This window comes from Camellia sinensis, chromosome 3 (genome assembly GCF_055761805.1).
Source record: "Camellia sinensis isolate YWXY chromosome 3, ASM5576180v1, whole genome shotgun sequence".
Classification (NCBI taxonomy): Eukaryota; Viridiplantae; Streptophyta; class Magnoliopsida; order Ericales; family Theaceae; genus Camellia; species Camellia sinensis.
In genome coordinates, this window is record NC_138963.1 from 219,898,641 (window position 1) to 219,919,819 (window position 21,179).

Sequence of the window (21,179 nt, forward strand, 5' to 3'; positions counted from 1 at the left end):
CCTAAGAGACTTATCTTTTATCCAGACTGAGGTCCTTCCCCATTCCAGGACTCTTGTCCCTTATCTGTTCATCTCAGATTCCGGTATCTCCGCAGATAACCTCGGCCTAGCCGAGATCACATCGGCGCCATGACCAAGACACGTGGCACCTCAGCTAACACTTCGGTGTCACCTTGGCCACGTATTGTTATCTAGAAAAATATGCCCCCACAGTTACATACTTACATGTAGCTTACCATATTTCGGATGGATCTAGTCGTTCGTCTTCTTGAACGTGTGGCAGTCCTCATAAAACTTAGGAAAATCTAAGTCCCCATTTTTAGCTACCTGTTAGATTCAAATAAGAATCAAAAAAAAATTACAACATATTATTCATAACCAAATAAAACTAATGGATTTACTTTTAAATAAAATAAATCTTACCATAATAGCCATTGCAATAGGAACTGAGCAAGATCCATTGGTATGATTGTACGACAACTGCCTCCTGTTTCTCTTACCAGCTTTTGACTGTTTCTAAAAATAATAATTACATAAACAAATTTTTGGCAGTGAAAAATGATGGCAGTAAAGAATGATGGTTGAAGGTGAAACACTATTGGTGATGGTGACAGGTTGCTAAGATATGTCTTTTATTGCTCTAAATTCCATCCTCCTTTTTACAAGAAAGATAAAATATAAAATGAATCCATTAAGAAAAAAAGTTAGAAATGGCATCAATTGAAGACAAGATGAATTGAAGTCGTTTGAGATGATATGGTTACGTGAATCATAGATTAACAAAGATTAGTAGTTTGATCGACAATGCGGACAATAAAAGAAATAGAGAAAGGCCTAATAGAACTTGGGTTGAGTTAATAAATGTAGAATGTACTGACCCGTGGTGTTAGAGATTTGCAGGAGAATGGCTAAGCACATTAAAGCTTTGTGTGATGCTTATGTACCCTTCCTTACTTTAATAAAGTAATTCTTAAGGTATTCTTAATGGAATAGCTAGCATCTTCCTCTTTTGATTTTTCTTCTTCTCCTTCACAACACACTATTCATTAGGATGTTATTCATAGCTTTAAAAGAGTCACAATTTCAATCCAAAAAAAATTCATATTATCCTAAACCAACCTTAAACCCTTCCAACAATTATTCACTTTCAAAACCTAACCAACTTAGTCTGTCTTCCCTCTAGAAACCCTAGAGCATTTCCTCTACCTTAAACAATCCTAACACTAAGGGCTCCTTCATCTAAACCCATCACAATTCCAGTTGCAGATAACAGATTGCCAAATTTCCTAATATGTTCTATATCAATTCTTATCCTAAGTAAAATTTGCAGATCTATTCTTGACTTTTTCCACCTACAATGTGTTGGGCGTGATGTGTCTGTAGACACCTTCAAAATTTTAACAGCAATACCATGATGAAACCTCAACCCAGCATTAAACAAATCCAAGCTCTATTTAAACTTTGTCATATATCAAACAGTCAGCAATCCAAAAAGAGGCATAATTATTCATTCCAATTGTTTAACCCTAAATAAGGTCCAGAAGAATAAAATAAACCATAAAGTATTTCAATTTTATCTAACAATTTCAATTAAAAAAATAATTTACTAGGTAATGCATCATGTAAGAATGACTATTTGTATTCATGTAAATGTAAACTATTTCACAAAAACTCATGTAAATGTACGCTATTTGATATTTGTAATCCCATCAGTGTGTTTGAGGGCTTAAACAAGGAAAAATAGATGTAGAACTTGGATTGTTGTAATGGTGTTCAAATGGTAAAAATCCAAAGAGTAGGAACAAGCATGGCTAGAAGCATCGTTCTAACTATATAAGGTTATACAAACGGTGAAATCCAAAGAGCAGTCCAAGCACCACTCAAGCAAGATGGGTCGATTTGGTATATGCGAATGGAAGAAGACATAGAGAGGGAGATAGAGAGACACACGCGCGCGCGCGCGCACACACACACACACAGGGTGAAATAGAGAACATACCTACTCGAGACAAAGCGACAGTGGTGCTAACCCTTGCAATGGTGCTACAATAACAGAGAGGAGGGCAGAGGCGTGTGGCGTGAGGTGTGAGAAAGAAGAGGCACAGCGGCGAAAGGCGAGAGGCGTGAGGCGTAAGAGAGAATAGACACAAAAACGTGAGAGAGAAGAGTCACACAGAATCGTGCGTTAGTGTAATGGACCTTGGACTTATTCCCGACAATTTTCTATTAGTCGCCAATAATAAAAAGACCCGTTTTCCCCGACGAACTCAAAATTTAATGGCTAATTTGTTCAGGAATCCCTCCAAAATTAGAAATCTTACCTCCAAAAATTGAATTACAATTGCTGTCTAAATTTTAGTCGCTAAAAGTAAGAGAAATACCGACTAAATTATGTTTAGTAGCAACAAATTAATTATTTTAGGGACTCAATTTTTTTAAAGGCGCCCAAAATCCTAGTTTTAATGACTAAAATGCAATTAGTTGCCAAAAATAAAATAAATACCGACTAAATTATTCTTAGTAGCTAAAGATTGTACATTTAGGGACTAAAAAATAATAGTCTCCCAAAGTCGTAATTTCAACGACTAAAACTCAATTAGTTGCCAAAAGCAAGAGAAATAATTTAGCTGATGATTGTGCCTTTGCCGGCCAATTTTTCTTTCGTAGCTAAAGTGGCTATCTTTGGCGACTAAATTTTTTTAGTCAGCATTTTTAGTCACTGAATGTGTAATTTCCTGTAGTGCATTTGATAAATAGTTGTTTGGGATGATCTAAATAGATGTATTTTTTAATTTTTTACAGGAAGATATGCAAAAAAATAGAAAAATAATCAGTGTGTTTGGTTTGAGTCTTCTGGATTAAATTTTTTAAAAGTTGATATTTTTAGTTTTCGTGTTTTTTTTGTTTTTAGTGAATATTTTTTAAATTTTAAACAATTTTTTTAATATTTTTTTAGATACACCTTACTTAGATGTATCTAAAAAGTAAAAAATTTGTGCAAAAAATATTTTAAAAATTAATAAATACATAAAAATATAAAAAATGTACTAAATTCTTGTATTTTTTTTTTTTGTATTTTTGGTATTTAGTGAATTTTTAAAAGTTTTTTTTATAATTTTTTTACTTTTTAGGTGTATTTATGTTAGGTGTATCTAAAAAGTAAAAAAATTACTTAAAATATTAAAAAAATTTAGGAAAAACAAAAAAACACAAAAAATAAGAAAGTAGAATTTTCTGAAAAAGTGTTTTTTGAAAAGTAGAAACAAACAAGGTGAATGTGATCCAAATAAGTATATTTATCTACATAAGTATACTTATTTAGGAGATGTCAAATAAACTGTATTTGTTGATAAATCTCTTAGTGTCTCTATTATTTTTCGATGTAATTAACCTCATAACTTTTAGCTGACTAAGCTGACATGCGTGTTAGATCTTACAGTAATAATATAAATTCAGAATAATATACTTAGAATTTATTCAAAAATATCAATATGTGATTCAAATTCATCGCACACATGAACCTTCCAATACACAATTTTAATATCCACCACACAATCCATTCTGATTCAAAATCTAAGGCCTCGTTTGACAGCCTTCTATTTTAGCTAAAAAAATCAAAAAAATTATTATAAATTGTCACATTACTCTCTCTATTTTGTTACACAACTTTTCGTAAAAAATTAAAAATTATTAAAATAACATGTTCCAAAACGAGGCAAAAGACCCGATAAAAATTATGGGTCCCTTCTAGATCTTAACTTTGGCTTGTTTTGGAAAAATAAAAATAAAAAGCTTTTTTTGGTTTTTTATTTTTTGGCTTATTTACAAAATCATTTGAAAAGATAAAAATAAGTAATTTTTTTTTTAATTTTTTAAAAATTATTTTAATAATATCACATTGGTAAAATTATAAATTAACCATATTATTATCGTGCAATTTTGCTTTTTTTTGTTGGTTTACTCACACACATAATATGTTATTTTGATAATTTCATTTGTTAGTTTATTTTCAACTTCTTAAATGTTTTTTACTTTTTTGTCTTATTTTTCCATGAAAAAAAACAAAAAAACAAAAAAATGAATTTGGAAAAAGAAGAAAATGAATGCGTAGAGAATATTCGAAAACAGCATACTGTGACTGCTACGTTTAAAAATCATACATTCTTCTAATTTAAGAGATTTAAAAAAATATTAATGACAAAAAAAACAAAAAGAAAAACAAGATCAAAACATTATATTACATAACACGAGACTTATATTTAGTGAATTTTTAAAAGATTTTTTTTATAAATTTTTTATTTTTTAAGTATATTTATATTAAGTGTATTTAAAAATTAAAAAAATTATTTAAAATATTAAAAAAATTTAATAAAAATAAAAAAACATAAAAATTAAAAAAATAAAACTTTCTGAGAAATATTTTAAAAAAAATCTAACTAAGCAAAGTGATTAGTCCTCTTAATTTTTTTTCTTACGTCAAATGATGAATGACATGATATATGTCCTATCTATCTATCTGCTGGACGAGACGAGACCACTGCACTGCAAAAGCCGGCATTTCGATGTTATATATCCATTCCACTCCAATTTGTGTGGTAAGGTCCAATTTCTGTTGCAGGCCCTGACTCGTATGCATTATTAATGTCGGAGCCCAATAAAATATCATGAAGCTGCTTGCTCTTAAATGGGCTTCGAACAATGGTTTGGTAATACGGCAGTGGTACACGTATTAATTAATATATTAATTATTATATATTAATGTTATTATTTTAATATTATAATTTTATTTATTATATAAATTATAAATATTAAAAAAATTTAAAATTATATCATATTTTTCGTTAATATATTAATTAATACATATAAAATTATTTTTAATAATAGGATGCATATCTTAAAAAGTTTTTTAATTTTTTTTTTTAATTTCAAACTTTTGGAGAAGTTGCATCTCCTTAGTTTCATTTGAGAAGTTGGTTATTTTAATAAATTATTTTAATTTTTAACTATTTTAATAGGTTAAAATATTTATATTTGAGAAGAAGATTAAATTTTTTTAGTTAGATGTGATATTTGTGAGAATAAAATAAAATAATTATGAATTTAATATGATATTTTATTTTATTAATTATTTTAACTTATTTTATTTTATTTATTTATTTTTTTGTGTAAATTTTAACCTAAAAAGCAATAAAAAATAAAAAAAACCTTGGCCAAACAAGGTCCTGTCTTATGTCACGACGCTCCAATTTTTTTATAATTAAAAAAATTAGATGCAAATATATATATTTGTAAAATAATATATTTTTGATTGAAATGAATTAATGGCAGTGTTAGAAGCGACGAGGTGATTGTGGTGGGGGTAGCAGTTATAATGGTGGCATAGTAATATTAATAAAAATTTAATTTAAAAATATTTTTTATTTTTTAATATTTTCAATATTTTCAATTTAAGAGTTTATTTGGAAAGTGAGTTAGTTTTTTAGTTTTTTTGATTATTTTAGTCTGAGATTAAAAAGTTTTGTTTGGGAATGATTTTTTGACTTTTTAAATTTTTTGTAAGAGAAAAAATGTAATGATTATAAGTTAGATGTAATGTTTTGTTTTATTAGACTAAAAATCTATTTTTTTTTTTTTTTGGGTTAAAATAGCCCTAAACCAAACTCAATCCAACCTTCTTCCCAAAGGAACCCTAAGGGTGTGTTTGGTAACGTTTACATTTTCAGTTTATATTTACAAAAATTTTATAAACTGATTTTTGTTTATTTTTTGAAAAACATAAACTACAAACGCGTTTGGTAATTGACAAAATGTTTAAAAAAATTTAAAAATATAAAAAAGAGTGAGAAATGGCAAGTGGTAGCAAGTGACGGCGGAAGACGGTGGTGGAAAGTGATGACGGTGGGTGGTGGGTAGCTGGTGGTGGTGGGTGGTGGGGGTAGTGGGTGGGTGGGTGGGTGGGTGACGGTGGCGGGTGGTGGTGGTGGTGGTGACGGGTGGTAGGTGGTGGTGGCAGGTGGGTGGTAGATGGCGGGTGGTGGTGGTGGTGGTGGGTGGGTAGGTGGGTGACGGTGGCGGGTGGTGGCGAGTGGGTGGTGGGTGGGTGGGTAACGGTGGCGGGTGGTGGTGGTGGTGGCGGCGACGGCGGCGGGTAGCGGGTGGTGGTGGGTGGGTGGGTGACGGTGGCGGGTGGTAGGTGGTAGCGAGTGAGTGGTGGTGGTAGTGGTGGTGGGTGGTGGCGGGTGAGTGGCAGGTGGCTGGTGGTGGTGGGTGGCTGGTGGGTGGTGAGTGCCACAAGTAGGTGGCGGGTGGTGGTGGTGGCGAGCGGTAGATGGTAGTGGCGGGTGGTGGGTGGTGACGGGTGGATGGTAGGTGGGTGATGGTGGTGGTGGTGGTGGTGGTGGCAAGGGGTGGATGGTGATGGCGAGTGGGTGGTGTTGACGGGTGGTGGCAGGTGGGTGGTGAGTGGTGGTGACAAGTGGTGGTGGGTGGTGGTGGCGGAAGACGATGGTGGAAAATGGTGGCGGGTGGTGGCTAGTGTTGGGTGGTAAAAAAAAAAAAAAACTGAAAACTCAAAATGGAAACACATTTTTTGTGTTTTCATTTTTTGGCCAAATTTATAAACTGAGACCATTGATTTATAAATCAAAAATTTTACCAAAAAAGTTTTTATTTAAATTTTTAAAATTTTTGTAAATATAAACAGAAACCAGAAAACGTAAGTGTTACCAAACGCCACCTAAATATCTTAAAATAATTTTACATATAAAAATATATATATTTTTAATCTATATCGTCTCTAGTCAATCAATGACCTTATTTGGTAGAATTTTTCTTAAATTAAAAATTGATAATTAGAAAGCAGAAATTAAAAGTATTTTTTTCTTAATTTTTAAATAATCAATTTTTTAATTTATTTAAATTATTTCTACTTAATAAACTATAAACCAAAATTACATTAAATAATTTGATATAAATTTTCAAATTAAAATAAATAATAATAATCGCCGTACCAAATAGCACCGATATCTGTTTGGTAGGGGATGGCATACGTCGTCCTTCTAGAGGACGGTAAGTAACTAATTTGTCAGTGTAAAAATTGATTACAATTTTTTTTTAAAAAAAATTATAATTTTATTTTTTTAACATTTATTGTTAATTTGAAAATAATTTTTCAAACATCAACTAAAGTGTAATTTCTTCCTAATTAAATAATGTACATATGTAAATCAATTCTAAATAAATTTCAATCATATATATATATATATAGGATTGGTTTGGGAAGTGGGTTGACTTTTTGAATTTTTTGACTATTTTAGCTTTGGCTAAAAATTTGGTTTGAGAAGAGTTTTTTGACTTTTTGACTTTTTTGATTTTTTTTATGAGAAAAGAGTGTAATGATTATAGGTTGGATGTGATGTTTTGTTTGTTGCGACTAAAATAGTTTATTTTATTTTTTGTGACTAAAATAGTCAAAAAGCCCACAAAACTACTTTTCAAACGGTGCCATATATATATATATATATATATATATTGTTTGGCACATACTGCTAATTACTTTTGTGGTGCTCCTCCCTATTTTTGGAAGTTCTTATCTAATGAGAATTTCATTGTAATTTGTAATTAATTTTGTTACCACTAAAATAATATTCCGTTATAGCTTATATTTGGTTACAACTAATAATTTGTTATAATGTTTTAGATTCAATTATAAAAAATCCAAATACACATAATATATATATTTAAAAAACATACATATATATATATATATATATGTGTGAAGCGGACTACACATTCCACCTCATAAAAATGGGTAATTAACACCATTGAATAATAAAAATACCACAATCTAATAGAGTCACAAAAACATGTCTATTCAAACAGGTTGCAATCGTATGCGATTAAAAGGGAATATCTCTCAACCATTATGAAGAGAAAGAGGCACCATTAACTGACATCCACCGCCATTCAATAGGAGCTGTTTTATATTCATGACCACTCTCTTTTTTTCTTTTTTTTTTTTTTTTGTATTTTATTATATGCTTGTATTCTATTTGCCTTAGAAATAAAAATATTTAGCATTTTAGTAAATTTATAATTCTTTTATCAGGTATTTTGACCTACTTTCCATAGTGCATACCAATTGATAAAGTTCAAGACTGAAGTTTATTATATCATGCGGCAAATTTATTTTAAGAAAATGTTTGGCAGCTCAAAATTTTGTGGTTTAAATGGCTTAAATTTGTCAAAATAACGTCGTTTTACACTCAAAATTTGTCAAAACGACATCGTTTTAAGTGATTTGAGCCATTTGAACCACAAAATTTTGAGCTACCTAGCATTGTTGTTTATTTTAACATGGTGCATAGTGATGGAAAATTTCTTTTGATCTTACTTTTTTGTCTCACAATATTCCCTAATTTGTTGAAGCAAATTTTTTTCTTTTCTTATAGATTTATGTATAAAATAAGGATATTATGAATATTTTTTTTTTCCTTTTTTCTTTGCTTTGTGTTTGTCAACTCGTAAACATACAGAATATGCAGCGGAATAAAATCATCAGATCATACCTTTTGATGATAGAACCTCGTGGATAAATCACGTGCTTCCAGAATCAGATCAATCAATCCCAGCAGTGGGGTGATATTACAATGGTGAATATCACCCACACAAACCACAGTGCAACTGACTTGATCGTTGTTTCTTGGGAGAGAGTCAGAATATGGGTTGAAACAGACTCAACGTTGTTTCTCTTGGATTACCCATAACCATATAACAAATATTTAATATATTATAATATCTATCCATATCAGTTAAGATACAGATAATATCTAATATATATTATATCTATCTATATCAGTTCAAACTGATAACGTCTGTTTCAAGAGTGGTTATCCTAAATAGGTTTGATTTCAAAATCAAAACCTATTTGGATAAGGATTCAAAATCAAATTTAATGGTCATGCCACATGGGCGCCCATTACTAACATCTCCCACTCGCACATGAGTTGGCATGACACTGCCACATCTCTATTTCAATCTCCCCAAAAAACGAACAATCTCATACTAGCCACTGCACCGTGCGACTGCTGAGAACACCTGCATGTGGGAGCTCTATACTAGAAACTCAAAATGAGCCAGCATAGAGACATCAACCCAAAAAGAAAAAAAATAGTGTCTCATATACCCCAGACCCATCTAATTACACCGGTCCAAAAAACATCTCTAATCCCTCAAAAAGAGCATGTTTGACCCTCTCAATTCTTGCAATATATTCACACTCAATTCGACTCTCATACAGAGCGATGTGAGTTGCCGGCAGTGAATATACAACAGTGGTGTAATACTAGATGATCTTCCCTTTGCACTCATGCCATTTAGTTTAGGATTGACCGCTTTCCCAGTGATGTCCCTTAAGGCCGAATCATGCATGACCGCAGGCAACATACCAAAGTAGCAGAACATCAACCCCTTACCTTATGACATAGTCAAAAGTCACAAAAGGGTACATAAATGAAAGTCATATCAATAATGACACGTAAGACTCACACGGTGAGGAAGCAGGGATCCATTCTCTCACCTCATTACTCGGTCGCCAAGCACATATAGTATGAATACATGCTACGGTGGAGTAACTCTTCCATAAAGAGTGACGTCATACTCGATACACCGTACAGATATTAGTCTAGTCGCTTTCTAGCGCTTAACCCGAATTCTCTATTTGCTCGCCTTCTAGGCGCCAAATGAGATCTCGCATCTGGCTAATCATAACAGGCACAACATGGAAAGTGGGTACTAACATCCATGTTTGGTCCTTAACACGACCTCATCTTGGTTATAACCAAGGCGACATACATAGTGGATGATTTAAGCCTCTCTTGGCTCCGAATAAAAATAAACCACCAGTCTCATCCTTGCTCGCTCCCAAGCGTCAAGGGCGATTGCTCGTGTGAGTGAGCCAATCTTGCCTGCTGACATCATCATTTGCTAATCATTATGACACAAACCGTAATAGTGTCAACATCCCATCATCTCAAAATAAGTGATCGATCTTAAAAAAAATGACCACAGCTTGCGCAATTATAGATTCCAAACATAAGCCTTATCAGCACCTCTTGCGATAAGTATATACAACGGAATCCACCATGTGCGCCTCACATGAAATGATTTAAGATCACTACCTCTTGCGCAATAACCTCTCTAAAGATATTTTTGGTGACCAATTTGCGTTCATTCTTAATGCGCCCAACTAGCGCAGATGCGCCCAACTAGCGCATTGAATTTTACAAGGAGCAAATTAATATGCTTCTAATAAAGCATTTTATCCACAGTCTAATGAGCAAGGTCAATGTCTGAACAACTCAGTTAACCATTTATCAAAGATAACACTTATCATGCCGAATACGCCCACATAGCGTACTTTAGGCTCCCACAACAAAGAAAAGATCAAGGAATATAGGTCATCTGTTTCTCCCAAAGACAATCTGATGATTCACTCAATAGCTAAGGCTCTGGCTTTTACCGATAGGTAAGTCAATGGATTTGCAATTTTGCATCTAGAATCATTCTAGGATATTCTCTATGTAAGTCATCGAAGACAAACCGAGAATTTTCCTAAAACAATCCCTAAGGATCGTACATCCGAGCATATAAATTACATCACCCATGTCCATCATATCTAAAATAGAGGACTGCCCACCCTAGATGGCGACTACCTTATAAATTCCTGGCTCATAATGACTAAGTAAGGAAAAACTTCTTTTGGACCATTGATCATGCCTCAGTGGTCTTCATCGATCATCGTTGCCCTATCATGGCTTGACGAAATCTAAGAACCACTGTTTGGATAACTGCTTTAGGCTGTAAAAGATTTATTGGAACCAGCAACCTTTTTGCGCTCCTAACTTTTCACCATAAAAGCAGAAGGTAAATCCCTACGGATCTACTTATCCAATTCTCTAATGAGAAATCAGGTCACAATGTCCACAAATCAATGTTCCGAACTTATGTCAATTATAGCCCAAGTCAAAATAACCTCACTCCCCAGGAGGAAGTCTTCTCATGGTCTACACTTTCCTCAATGGTGCGACCATTCGGTATCTAGCGAGCCTTATGCCTCAACAATGACTATCCAAATTACGCATAACTTTATAACAGTTTTGCGTCATAATAGAAAGTCAACCAAATTATAAAAAATGGTTAATCCTCAAAGACTTTGTCTTAAACTGCGCAACATTGATCCACTTTCAAAAAATAGGGGACTAGAGCCTTAGGCATTATCCTAGGCTCTTTATCATCTTGCGGAGCAATCATGAATGTTTCCCTCTCAATCACCCAGTGATGACGTGGAAAATTTTCACATTTGCTACCACGCAACTAAGAATGTAGAGTATTCTTCTCTAATGGAGTAATCCATTAGTAGACACATCGCTCCCACTGTCCCTAGGATATTGGAAATTTCTTTCCATTCTCAACTAGGCTACATAGAGCGCTATGCTTGGAATTCTCCATCTTATAGAGTTCCGAAAACTCTATTCACGTCACCTTTACTAATAAAACTTTATGTGACTTAGTTACACTACCACAAAGCTGCTTACCTATATGCACATGACCCGGAGGGTTTGCATGACCGCATACAATAATGCGCCACACGACCCTTTGTGTTTACAAGACAGCATACAATAATGCGCTATAGAACCCTAGGTCTTAACTTCGCAATCTTATGAGAAGTAGAATAAAGATAAGCTGCTTAATGGTTACAGATCGCCCATAGATGGCTCTCTGCTAACCCATTACTCAAAATGGAGTGTAAAAAACTGATATGGAGGGCACTTAGTTAGGGATATAGGCAACAAACTAGTGCAATTCCCAATTGGGAAACATTTTGCGCCATTATCTACCTAACATTAACAATATTTAATTCCTTATCTCTACTACACCAGTGTGTTGTTGAGTACTAGGAATAATCAATGTTCTAAGCATCCATCTCTCTTCACAGAGTTTTTCTGAAAAAATAACTCAAATAGATACTCGCCACCTTGGTCAAAACTAAAAGCACAAAAAACTCTTATCTAATTGATCTCGACCTTATATGTGCAATGTCAAAAATCATCTCAAAAATTTTTGACTTATGGGAGATCAAATAGTCTTGACTCAGATGCGTATCGTAATCTATAAATGTGTCGAGATTGAGGCTTAGCTATCATACCCTCACACATATCTAGTCACAAAATACCATAGTGGACTAAATGCGCCAAAACAAATGACCTTCTGCGGCTTTCCTACTTACTTGTGCGCACCCATTGCGAACAAAGTTACACATTCACATGAGAACAGGATGTCATAAGCGAGTGGGCCCGAGAAGGCCTACTCAAACCATCGTGTCATCATCTCATTAATGTGATTAAGTATAATAAGCCACTGGTTCATGACCAATGTCATAAACTAATTCCAATCATCTTAATGTGTGAGTTCTCGAAGACAAGTTTTAAAGGTTTAGGCCCAACTAGGTAATGACTCACGACTAAGTCATATTCACTAGATCATAAAAAGGATGTCATGGAGATATCAACTGCGCCTAAGTCGCAAATTTAACTAGTAAGTGCTAATCCCCTGCACCTTCAAGTCAATTTTATTCTCCATACACTTTAATACATCTAGTTGAAAGATGACGATACTCCTGTTGCCATCTCTATTTCTCGCTTCATAGTTACTTGCAATTAATTCTACTATCCACAAGAAGGAGAGAATAAGCTATCAACTATGATAGCTCCTGAAGTAACTTAAGCGCGAATTAGGCTAAAGAGTCTAATTCAACACAATGCTCTTACAAGCGATGCGTTAAATTCTTAGAGTCATAACAACCTTGTCAGCCTTAACCTTTTCATTACTATGCTGCAACGTTTGCGCTTAGTGGTAAATGTTATTCAAAACGTTAGCCTAGTAAAGGAATCACACAAAGAAGCACCTCATCCATGTTTCACACTCAAGTGTGGAAACAGTAAGTGTCCACACTTAGACAAGTTGGCAATGCTAATAGATTTTGCAGCCACTAAGCGCTAATCTTTTCACTCAGTGTTAATAGATTTTGCAGCTTCTAAGCGCTAATCTTTTAACTTCACGTGATATTTCAACGCACACTATTATAGTGCATGAAATTTCGCTCAATCCACTCCCAATAATTGGGTAGAGAGCAAAACACTGCTCATACTGGCTACTCGTCTTACACTTAATGACTAATTTATTTAAGCTCGCATTTCTTGGATGACGTGACTCTTGAATGTTACTTCATCCAATGATGTAACATTATTTACAAGTCAAATTACAAAGTCAATCCGCGCAACTCATTAGTCAAGATCATATACAGATCTATTGAGGGCTTACTAATTTCATAACTCCAAAACTTGCCAACCAAAACTATGTAGCGTGCCGCTAACTATAGCGCACACATTAGTTTTTATTGTGCCAAACAAGGCAACAAAAACGCGACGACTTTGAGTCATGTTTCCTTACTTTGGCTCAATTAAGGTTTGACCTAAAGTCTCCAAGACTTTTGCTCATCTAAAGAATGGGATTAGTTTGTTCACATTTGAACATCTCTACTAAGTTTAGGTCAACCAAATTAACTTTCATAAGCTAAATCAATTTAGAGAGAAATTCGCATTGGGATTAATTTGATTAGCATAATATAATTTTGCCGCAAAAATCTAAATTAAATAGTGACAATATTACACAAGTCGCAAGATCGAAAATCCGCTATGCTCGTAATCATCTCTTGCGCCACAAGTGACAATTATCCAAAATTTAGTTTAATTTATGCGCAAAATATTAGTTTTCGGGAGTTAATCTACAAAGATTTCTCTCAACCGAATAACCTCCCACTGACTATGGCATATACAAAGCATGATAAATTCCATACAATAGCATTTTAATGTAAATCTACAAATAACTCATGCTATATTTATTTAATAATGGAATTCTAATAAATAAATAAATAAACATGCTCTTCTAATTACAACATATTACAAACCCAAAAAAAAAAAAAATATGCTGTATCCAATATTTAAATTATGCCATAACAGAAAGTACATCATCCTGAAATTTTCTGGTATTTTCTGGAATTTTAAATAACTAATTAAACACACATAAAATTAGAAACAAAAAATCCAGAAACTAGTAAACAGAAACAATATTCAGATTATGCCATAATTAAAATGTACATTGTTCTGAAATCTTCTGAAATTTTTCTGAAATATTCTGGAATTTTAAATGACTAATAAATACACATAAAATTAGAAATAAAAAATCCAGAAACTGATAAAATGAGACAATATTACCAGTAGATATTAAAACATTTCAGAAGTCCACAATAAAAATTTCAACCCCAGAAAATTAATCATGCAACACCAGATGCATTTTAAAGCAAAAAAAATGCATTATTAACACAGGAAAAATATTTTTTATTTTCATAAAATTTTCAAAATTTTACAGAATGTAGAAAAATTAATTCTGAGTCTAACGGTATCAACCATGCTTAAAACAAAGCTATAACGAATACATTATGGCCAATTAACGCAATTCAGAATTAAAAAACAAACAAACAGAGGCTTAGAGCCAAGCCAGCGCGGAAAAACGGCTCGGCTCGGCTCGGCGCCGCTCAGCGCAAGTCGGCTCAAGGATCGGCTCGGCGCGCGGCTCAGCCTCGGCTCGGCGCGCGGCTCAGCCTCGGCTCGGCGCGCGGCTCCAGCACGCGGCGCGCGTGCGCGGACAGCACCGCCGACGCGCGCGTGATGGCGCGTGCAGGCGCGTCAGCATGGCATCCGGCGCGTGTAGGCGCGTGGGCGCGCGTGGGCGCGCGTGGCTTCGGCGTGGTGGCGCGTGAAGGCCACGCGCCGCCTTCCAGGGTACTGACAGTTCCGATTTTTTTACTGCCGGACTCCTTTTTCCAAAATAAAATCATTTATGGCATTAAAAGTAACATTTAAGCAACATAAAATTGAGGTATATCACTCTCTCAATCTAAATGGAGTTAAAATGCAAAAAAGAAAACCGTGCACTTCATCTTCCTCCTCCATTAATATTCATGCATATACATGTATATATACACATGTAAAAATAGAAACACGAAAATATCCATCTAAGGCTCTGATACCAATGTCAACTCGTAAACATACAGAATATGCAGCGGAATAAAATCATCAGATCATACCTTTTGATGATAGAACCTCGTGGATAAATCACGTGCTTCCAGAATCAGATCAATCAATCCCAGCAGTGGGGTGATATTACAATGGTGAATATCACCCACACAAACCACAGTGCAACTGACTTGATCGTTGTTTCTTGGGAGAGAGTCAGAATATGGGTTGAAACAGACTCAACGTTGTTTCTCTTGGATTACCCATAACCATATAACAAATATTTAATATATTATAATATCTATCCATATCAGTTAAGATACAGATAATATCTAATATATATTATATCTATCTATATCAGTTCAAACTGATAACGTCTGTTTCAAGAGTGGTTATCCTAAATAGGTTTGATTTCAAAATCAAAACCTATTTGGATAAGGATTCAAAATCAAATTTAATGGTCATGCCACATGGGCGCCCATTACTAACAGTGTTTTTTTTCCCTAATAAACTCGAGGAGTAGATCAGTAATCATATAAATTATCAAATTTGTGGTAAAAATGGAAAGTATTTACTAAAAAATGGGAAGATCAATTTATACCCTCATCTTATGTCATATCTTTGAATTCATCCTCATCTCATGTCATCAACAATAGAGAAGAGTTGTAGACTAAAAAAATAATGTTTAGTCGCACTATTGTCAATACATTCTAAAAAAAATATTATACCCCTTCATTAAAAATAGTGTTTAGTAGCACTATTGTCAATATATTCTATTCCCACCTCCACATTAATTCTATAACAACAATGCTATAAACTTAAAAAAAAATGCATAAAAAAATGTTTGAAAAATAAAAAAAATAAATTATATTCATTTTGAGTGTAACTTGCTCCACATTATACTTGAATCTACACCCTATATTTTATTTTTAGACATTTTTTCTAAGTTTGTTACATTTTCAATTCTCCGAACATTGATCAAATTTAAATATCTCCAATGAGTCACACCATGATATTAATGTAATAGATTTCACAACCAATATATATCTCTAACACAGTGCTGACAACAAGATAAAATAGTAAAAATATATGGTCATTATAGAAATATTTCAAAAAAAAGAAAAAAAAAGAAGAAGAGTAATTTCATTGTTGAGAAAAGTTTACATAATCCACAACACCAGTGTTTAGGCTAACCAAATCATCTCTGTTAATACAAGAAGTGCACTCATTATTGTTGAATAAACCCAATCTGCAACTGAAACAAAGACTCTTCCCTATTCTCTTTGATGGAAGCTGTGGTGGTGGATGGTGGGAAGGCAAGCTAATGCGAAGCTCGAGATTTAATTGAGGAGGACATTGTTCCTGGCTTGTGTTTTTCTGTTCTTGACACCCAATTATTACCTCATAATTCTCCTCCCCCTCCTTTTTATCTTCGACAGCAGAAAAATATTAGTGTTGTAGAATTAGAGGTTGTGGTTGTTGTGGTTGTTGGCTCATTCAGTGGCCGATGTGTGACTGGATCAATCCCTCTGCTCAGTAGCTTTTTTCTCAAATGGGTGTTCCAGTAATTCTTTATTTCATTATCAGTTCTTCCTGCTAACTTCCCAGCTATCAGAGACCACCTATACATACATACATACATACATACATACATACATAAGCACAAAAATCACAACTGTAAACGGAATTACTTGAGTTCAACTAGTGTTTCACCATTTGAAAGATCGTTTGAAATCAACTTGGTAAATGTAAATAATCTGAGTTTGAGTACATTCCGAAGTTCAAAAAACTGAGGGTTTGACAAACGCCCATTTTATTTATTTTTTTTTAACAAACGCCTTTTTTATTATTGGAAAAGTTCAGGTAGAATTTTGAATTTCTTTTTAGTTCATTCCAAATTACAAGGACCTCAAAAATAAAAATAAAAATAAAAACAAAAATTCACAAATATATATATATATATATATATATTTAATGTGATTTTTTTAGCTTTTGTCAAACATGATAGATTTTACTACAAATATTGACTTTTTTTTTTTGTCATTTAAATCAGCCGAAACAAATAACTAAATATTTTTACTTAGACCATCTCCAACGCTGAACCAAACCCAGCATCAGATTTAAATTTTGATGAAAAACCCACTTTTTCACGCTCCAACGGTTGCACCAAAGTCATACCAAAATGAGAATTTAGCAAACAAGACATCAAACTGAGATCAAGACACAGATTTTACCAAATCACTGTTACTGACCGTTGAAAATGCTACACCGGTCGACCAACCGGTTGCCCGGCCGGTTGACCAACCGGTCAACCAGTAAAAGATTCAAACAGTTCAGAAAAAATAGTTCAAACCGTTAAAAAAAAAAAAAAAAATTTTTTTTGCCTAACCGGTCAACCGGCCGGTTGACCGGCCGGTCGACCACCCCGGTTGTCCCGAAAAAAGTTCAGAAAGTTCAAAAAAAGTTCAGACAATTCGCAAAAAAAAAAAAAAAAAAAAAAATTTTTGGCCTAACCGGTCAACCGGCCGGTCAACCGGCCGGTCGACCACCCGGTTGTCCCGGGATAGATTTGGTGAAGGTGAACCGTTGGAGCCTGAAGTATCAAATTCAGGAAATGGCCATTTTTGAACTCAGAATTGGTGAAATTTTTGATTCACGGTTGGAGATGCTCTTAGATAGCTAAAAAATGACTTTATTAACAAAATAAAATAGTATTTTAATGTTAAGTAAAAACATATCACCCGTTTCAATAAACTAATATATATAAGAACAGGTTATTCTAGTTTTAAACGTCATTAGTTCAATTAATACTAGTGTTACATAGATTAAAAAATAGGGCTTTTTTTCGGTGTGCTTTGTATATGGTATGCAAGGCATTTACACCCTTAGTATTTTGCATTTACACCTTTTATATGTTCTCTTATAGGATATTTTTTGAAAGTTTACACATTGGTGACATGCTAAACGGGTCGCTTGGCAGGTAAATTAATTAAATAATATAATATATTAATAATTTCAAATGGTATAAGTGTTTTGATGAAAAGGTATAAACTTTCAGAAATTGGTGTAAACTTTCAGAAAATGGTGTAAGTATTTTGCCGAAAAGGTATAAGTTTAGAAATTTTTCAGAAAATGTGTAACGTTTCAGAAAAAGGGTGTAAAATTTAGTTTAGTGTAAATTTTATCGACAAATAACAGTTTAGTCGCTAAAGGTTGAAAATCTTAGGGCGCTGTTTAAGATCGACCTCTCTCTTCTCTGTTTCCCACCGTCCATTTCTCTGTTCTCTCTCACATGCACACAAAATAGTCACCACCAATCCTGACCCCCGCTGACCACCCAAGTGTCGGTGGCCTCTGGTGCTTACCGCCGTCTGACATCTCCACCGCCACGGCGACCGCTACGGCCACCGCCACCGCCACTGACGCAAATCAAAGGTTTTTTTTCTCTCTCTCTCTCTATCGATCTTGGTCTCTCTCTGTCGATCCCTGTCTATTTCGGTCTGTCTCCAGCGATCTTGGTCTGTCTCTGTTGATCTCGGTCTCTTCTCTGTCAATCTCGGTCTGGCTGTCTCTGTTGATGGTCCATCTCGGTCTCTTTGTCTGTCGATCTCGGTCTGTCTCTCTCTTTGTCCCTTCCTCTATATTAAAAATGGTTCTGTTTAACATTGACATACTTGGTTGGATTTGGACTTGGAGTCGGTATTCCAAGCCCTCCCAAACTGGTCTTCTCTGAAACAGACTTCTACTGAGAGAAAGACCAAGCCCTCTGAAACGCCGCTTCTCTCTGACATTGTCATTATTTGAACAAGACAAATACAATTTGATTGGATTTTAGGAACTTACACGTTTTCTAAAAAAACGGAACTCACACCTTTTGCGAGGTTACTTACATCTCTTGTGAAAACACTTACACTATTTGTGGAAGGTTACACATTTGTGAAATAATTTATTTTGTAAAATTTACACATTTTCGTTGAAATACTTACACCTTTTGTGAAAGGTTACTACTTTTGTAAACAATTTTATTAAAAAAATTTACACCTTTTATTGGAAGTTACACATTTTCTGAGAATAGAACTTACAGTTTTTGTCAAATAACTTACATCTTGTGTGAAAAAATTTACACCTTCTATGGAAAATATGTTTTGCATAAACTTTACACCTCTTAGTGGACACCTTTTTGTGAAATAGAAAATTTACACCTTTTGTTAGAATTTACACCTTTTGTGACATAACTTAAATCTTTTGTAAAAATATTTACACCTCTTATGGAAAATATTTTTGAATAAAGTTTACATCTTTTGTTAAAAACTTACACCTTTGCTGAAAGTTTACACCATTGGGGGAAATACTTACACGTTTTCTGAAAAGTTACTTCTTTTGTAAAATTATTTTTTCATCAAATTTATACCTTTTATTGGAACTTACACCTTTTCTGAAAACAAAACCAACATTTTGTTACATAACTTACATATTTTTGCAAACATTTACACGTTTTATGAAAAGTTACACCTTCTATGAAGAATATGTTTTCATAAAGTTTACACTATTTGTCAAGAACTTACACCTCTGCTGAAAGTTTACACCTTTTCTGCAAGGCTACTCTGATTGTAAAACAATTTTTTGCAGGAAATTTACACCTTCTATTAAAAGTTACACCTTTTGTGAGATAACTTACATCTTTTCTGAAAATGTTTACATCTTGTATGGAAATCTGTTTGAATAAAGTTTACACCTTTAGGGGAAATTCTTAAAGTTACACCTTCTGTAAAATTATATTTTTCATAAAATTTACATTTTTAATGGAAACTTACACCTTTTGTGAAAACAAAACTTACACCATTTGTGACATAACTTACATCTTTTGTGAAACCATCGACAAGTTTTTGAAAATATACACCTTTCATGGAAAAAATATTTGCATAAAATTTATACCTTTTGTTAAAAACTTAAACCTTTTCTGAATGGTTACTGTTTTTGTGAATAACTTTCTACAAATTTTGTTTTCACTAAAAGTGTAAGTTCAAATAATATGTGCAAATTTTATGAAAAAGGTTTTTCCACAAAATGTGTAATTTTTCAAAAAAGTTGTAAATATTTCCACGAAAAGGTGTAAATTTTTAGAAAATGTGTAAAATTTAGGAATATGTGTAAACTTTGTGAAAGAGAATTAAGCTGCAAGTTTCGTATTTACAAAAGATATAAGTTCCCAAAGAAGGTCTAAATTTTATCGACGACTAATACATTGAAAATTTTATCACTACTGACCACCAAACAGTCGCGGGCCACCGTTGCCACCGCCGACTGACATTGCCACCGCCACCGCCACTGGTGCAAATCAAAAGTTTTTTCTGTCTCTATCGATCTTGGTCTCTTTTTGTCGATCTCGGGCTCTTCTCTGTCGATGTCGGTCTCTCTCTCTCTCTGTCTGCCGATCTCTGTCTGTATCGATCTTGGTTTGTCTGTGTCGATCTTGGTCCGTCTCTCTCTGTCGAACTGTGTCTATCTCGGTCTTTGCCTGTCGATATCGGTCCGTCTCTCTCCCCCACTTCGTCTATTTTAAAAACAAGTTCTCTTTTACATGGACATATTTGGTTGGATTTGGATCCAGACTCGCTAGTCGAAGCCCTCCCAAACGCTCATTCTCTCACACATTGCCATGAACAACACAAATACAGTTTGATTGGATTTTAGCAACTTACTCGTTCTGCGAAAAAACAGAACTTACACCTTTTGTGAAGTTAATTTCATCTTTTGTGAAAACACTTACACTCTTTTTGGAAGGTTACAGTTTTTGTGAAACAATTTATTTTGAAAATTTACACATTTTCATTCAAATACTTACATCTTTTCGGGAAAGTTACCCCTTTTGTAAGGTGATTTCATTACAAAAATTTACACCTTTTATTTGAAGTTACACCATTTTGAAAACAGAACAAACACCTTTTGTCAAACAACATACACCTTTTGTCAAATAATTTACACATTTTATGGAAAACTACCTTTCATAAAAAATACACCTTTTGTTAAAAACTTACACATTTT

The 21,179-nt window shown here is 33.8% G+C and overlaps 1 pseudogene; it reads right to left on the reverse strand.

Annotated features, from left to right (window-relative positions):
- Window positions 1-252: 252 nt before the first annotated feature.
- The window catches only part of LOC114290210 (myb-related protein 308-like), a 68,908-nt pseudogene continuing 47,981 nt past the window's right edge, over window positions 253-21,179 (reverse strand).